Source organism: Myotis lucifugus, unplaced genomic scaffold (assembly GCF_000147115.1).
Source record: "Myotis lucifugus unplaced genomic scaffold, Myoluc2.0 scaffold_276, whole genome shotgun sequence".
Classification (NCBI taxonomy): domain Eukaryota; kingdom Metazoa; phylum Chordata; class Mammalia; order Chiroptera; family Vespertilionidae; genus Myotis; species Myotis lucifugus.
In genome coordinates, this window is record NW_005871324.1 from 1,639,460 (window position 1) to 1,644,354 (window position 4,895).

General features: G+C 56.9%; 1 protein-coding gene across 2 annotated transcripts in view; it reads left to right on the forward strand.

Moving 5' to 3' along the window:
• Positions 1-1,684: 1,684 nt before the first annotated feature.
• LOC102429127 (transport and Golgi organization protein 2 homolog) overlaps positions 1,685-4,895 on the forward strand; it is a 19,055-nt gene continuing 15,844 nt past the window's right edge. The window contains exon 1 of one of the 2 annotated variants that reach the window (XM_023763201.1): positions 1,685-1,714. The gene's annotated coding sequence lies outside the window, so the exon portion shown is untranslated. Of the gene's footprint in view, positions 1,715-1,779; positions 1,803-4,895 lie in introns of those variants that run through there. The other variant, XM_023763202.1, reaches the window with a different exon arrangement.

The window sequence follows — 4,895 nt, forward strand, 5'->3', positions numbered from 1 at the left end:
CATGACCCAAGCTGCAGGTGGGGGTCAGAAAGTCAGAGAGCAGGAGAGATGGACTCCACCACTCATTCGCTGAGTACCAAGTCTCCTCTCTATCTCCCACTCTCTCTTCTCAGCCACTGGCCAGCTCTGAATGACATCCCTGGGGCACGTGAGGAAAACTACAGGGAGGAAGAGGTTTAGATAGATGTCAGGAAGAGCTTTCCAGCAGTTGCAGATGTTCAGACACCAAAAGCATGGCCACATCAGGTAGTGAGCTCCCTGTCTAGGGATGTGTGTAATTAGAAGTGGGATGGTAGTGAGCCCCTTTGCAGCCCTGAGACTTCAGGGCTCAGATGTCCACCATGACCCATCTCATTGGTCTTGCCTGCTCCCTAACACCACATGTCATCCAGACTGGAGTCAGTGGTGACAGAACAGGAAGGAAGACTATGTCCGTGGGCATCTGAAGTCCTCAGTTTCCATGCCTGCAAAGGGCTTTTGCAGGGTTCCAGGAGGAACATAGATGAGAGGGCAAAAGAGTGGGGTGCAATGGATCTTAGGGGATGCCATGCAGGTTTGGGTTTGTCTCTTGCCTTTGCTGATTATCGGCCAGACCCTTCCCCTTTCTGAGCTCGTTTCCCACAGGGCATCAGTGCTCTGAGTCAGGATCAAGGGGCCTAGGTCTTCAATGCTGGGCTGTGGAGCTGATCTAGCCACTGCCACTTACCACCGTTTCTAAACTTCAAGCCAGCGACTAACTGCTCTGAGTCCTGGTGTCTGCATCTGTAAAAGGGGATGAATGAGAGCTGTGTACTGAAACACTCGGTTTAGTGTTTAGCACATGGTTATTATCCTTAATATAAGCGTCATTCTTGTCATAGTTTGCTGAGTGCCCACTTTGGAGCAAGCTGCCCTAGGCCTCTGATTCTCCACTTTCCTTACACTCAGGTGCCCCAGGCAGTGGGGCTAGGGAGCCCAGTGACTGCCTTTGTCCAGTTGGGAAGGCCCCATTCAGTGCCCTTTCCTGGCCTCTTGCTCACTGGCTCACCTAGTACAGATCAGGCGGGGCTAGCCCTTCATCCTTGGGGCCTGGACCTGCAGAACAGCCTCCAGGGCGGGCTCATAGGCTATGGTGGCGGGATGGGGCTGGGATGCCTAGTCCAGGGTCTGTCCTGAACATGGGATGTCAGGGCATCAGGATTACAGTGGAGTGGATGGCCAGGTCCAGAGGCCCACAATGGATGGACCTGGGGGTGGGGGTGGGAAAGAGGACGACAAGGACCCAGCCTGAGAGGCTGGTCCGGAAGTGAGCATCCAGTAGTTAGTGCCTCCAGCGAGCCTTCGGGTGGATAGGTGGCCCATAAGCTTCTGGAGCTCAGGCCGCGGCCCCACGGGTCCTCGCGGGCATGAGCTCGGGGGCGGCTGCCAGCAGCTGCGAACTCCCGCGGGCGTCCCCAGGACCGGGATGCGTAGAAGGCTGGGAGGCCCTGGGGATCACAAGTCCCCAGACACCGCGCAGACCTGAGGCTTGGCGCAGCTCTGGGGGCGGGGCGCCGGGAGGCTGCAGTCCCCGAGCGACAGCGCAGGTAGCCAACCGTGCCCCAGGGTGTAGCACACTGCCCCGCCCCTCGCCAGGCAATCCAATGGCGAGCGCGCAAATGGTGTCAGAGGCGGGACCTGGGCGGTGGCGGCGGCGCGCGGGCGCGGCACCCGGAAGTCGGCAGCGGCGGAGGCGGTGAGTGTGCGGCTGGCTGCCTGGGCTGGCGGACTCAGCTCCCCGCGGGGCGGGCCTGGGCTCGGGGTGCTGGGCCCTGGAGGCACAGGTGCGGAGGGGCGGGGTGGTACCTCCCTGCCCTGCTTGAGTTTCCCCTTCCTGAGGCGTGGAGTAGAAATCAAGCGGCCAGATCCGGGGAGACCAAACCAACCCCGGCTGACGAAGGGCCCCGCGCCGTAACTGAAAGGCGTTTCTAGGGATCCCCGCCAGGGTGGGATGCGGGGGCTACTGGCAGGCAGGGCTGGACTCGCTGCAGGGAAGCAGAGACGGTCGGTGCTGGGACTTGCGTGGTCACGGTGTCGGTCAGCTACGGAGCCCTGAGTCACGCTGCTGCCTCCTTGCGTCCTGCTGCGGGGCCAGCGGGGTAACAGCTGATGCATGTCTGAGTAGGCAGCGAATGCTGGGTTATCCTTTCGCCTGGACAAGGCCTTCCTGGGGTGGCTCTGGGGGGTCAGACCCTCCCCCCAGGTCATCAGGGGTCGGGGCTCGGGTCCCTGAGCCTCAGGCCCTCATCCTCCAGCGGATATATCACATGCTGGGTACAGGCCTGGCTTGTCCTGCTCCAGACCTGCTGACCACTGTTTTGCTGCTGCTGTTTGGGCTCAGCACCCTTTTTGGTGAGGCAGATGTGATGTGGTGGCAGCTGTCAGAGGTGTCTCCAGCTGGCAGTGCCTTGGAAGTGCTTTCTCACACTTGTTTGATGGTCCTCTGGGCAACCTTTCGGGGCAAGTGTTCATTGACCAAACACTGTTCACAGTGAAGAAAACTCAGGCTCAGAGGCAAATGGTGTTCCCAAGGTCACATAGAGTCGGGGCTGGCTCCTGGTGCCGCTGCTCCTTCTGGGTCTCTCTCCCAGGAGCCTTCCTGCATCACGTGACCTGTCAGGTGGCAACTGGAGAGGATGGCTGTGCTGTGTAGGCAGGTGGACACAGCAGAGCCTCTGTCCGCCTCCAACCCTCTTCTCCAGGATCCCAGCGTTCCCGTGGGACAGGGTGGTTTGCTCTAGGGGCTCCCACCCTCAGGCCCCTGACTATTTAATACCCCAGTCCTGCAGCTTCGTGTTCTGATGTGTCCACAGACTGCAGGACCTTCAGACCAGGCCACCGCCTGCTCCGGCGTGTGGTGATGATAGTCCTTCCCTGAACGCAGGCAATAGGCCAGCCCCTCTGTTCGGCGGCCCAGCCCCTGAGCTGCTATTACTGCCCCATGCTTCCTTCGTGTTTTCATTTGATGACTCTCATTTTGGCTGTTTCCCCATGGGTGCAGCCGTGTGCTGTGTTCTCGGACCAGGCCTCCGGAAGAAAGGGCAGGCTCTCTGAGGAGATGAGGGGACCCCAGAGCCTGTCTGGAGAGAAACAGCCCCCGGGGCAGGGAAACTGGGAGGCTTCTAGAACCGGGGCTATGTTGACACTGATGCTCCAGTTCGAGAACAGAGTCCATCCTTCGCTAACGTATCCGTCGGCATGTGAGGACAGCACTGCCGAGCCTGGCATTGGTTGGTCTGGACCGTGGGGTTCGATGATGGGTTCTATGAAAATAGGCCACCCCAGAACTACTGAGCTGCCCTTTCATATTATCAATGCAGCTTTTTCCTTTCTCTGTCAACCTTCTATTTATTTATTTATTTAAATATATTTTTGTTGATTTCAGAGAGGAAGGGAGAGGGAGCAATAGAAACATCAATGATGAGAGAGAATCATTGATCAGCTGCCTCCTGCCTGCCCCATACTGGGGATCGAGCCCCCAACCCCGGGCATGTGCCCTGACCAAGAATCAAACCGTGACCTTCTGGTTCATAGGTTGATACTCAACCACGGAGCCGGGCTCAGCTTTCTTTTTAGATTGCAAAATATATGCACACTTAAAAGTAAAAAACCGACCTCCATCTCCTGGTGGCTGCTTCTCCTTGGGTTCATCTATTGAGGTCTTCAGGACCATGCCAACTTTTAGTGCTTGCTTTCATCCTCCTTTGAAGGGTTGGTGGGGAAGGTGGCCCCTTCCTCCTGTGTTAACCATGTAGGCAGGCCACAGGGGCCACTGTGAGGCCTGGCTGGCTTGCGGGGAAGCGAGGGTTCCTGCAGGAGAGGCCGAGGTGCAGGGGCCACCTCGTGACTGGAGCATTCCTCAGTGCTCACCTTTGTCCCTCCTTTGTGCTGCTCCTTTGAACTGTGAAGGGACAATGACACGTGGTGTGAGGCTGAATCAGTGCTCCCGAAACATCTCAAAGATCTTAGGCGAGAGCGTATCACTGTAGAACATTTGTCATGGTGACATGCCACTTACCAGTCAAAACGACAAAGTGTAGATGGAGGAGTCCTCAGTCCCCGAGTTGTGAGGAGGGTGGAGCACTGCAGCAGGCCGGCTGCTTAGAATATTTACCGACGTCAGGGCTTTCTCAGCCAAGGCCTGGGAACAGCGACACTGTGTACCCATGTCTGTTTACCTCTTCTGCTGGCAACCGCTAGGAGGACTTCAGGCGGCATGTGAAAAGAGCAGCGAGCCTATGCTTTCCAGCTCTGCCCCTGGGAACCCTTACAGGGTGGGGAGGAGGTGCCTGGCTCTGCAGCCATCATGCGTGAAGCCTGAGCAATCCCATCCTCTGCACGGCTCCTCAAGGCTAGAGAGACAGGCTGGCTAGACTTAAAAATGTATTCCCAAATGTGTAACGTGCTCGGTGTAATGAAATTGGACCTGACTCTAGGGACCAGTTAACCTCTGTCCAGAGCCTTAGCGTGTGCAGCTGGATAGGACACTGATTTTTAAAAAATATATACTTTTTATTGACTTCAGAGAGGAAGGGAGAGGGATAGAGAGATAGAAACATCAATGATGAGACAGAATCACCGATGGACTGCCCCCTGTACGCCCCACACTGGGGACGGAGCCCACAACCTGGGCATGTGCCCTTGACTGGAATCAAACCTGGGACCCTTCAGTCCACAGGCCAATGCTCTGTCCACTGAGCCAAACTGGCTAGGGCCTGATTTTTTTTTTATGCTGATTTGATGTGAACCGGGAGATTCACTTTCCTGAGTGTCTTGCCCCGTTGGCTCTGTGTTGTGGCAAAAATAGCTCGTCATTCACTGGCGTGCGTCATCTCCTACTGGGGATGTGCTGCAACCCAGGTACATGCCCTTGACCG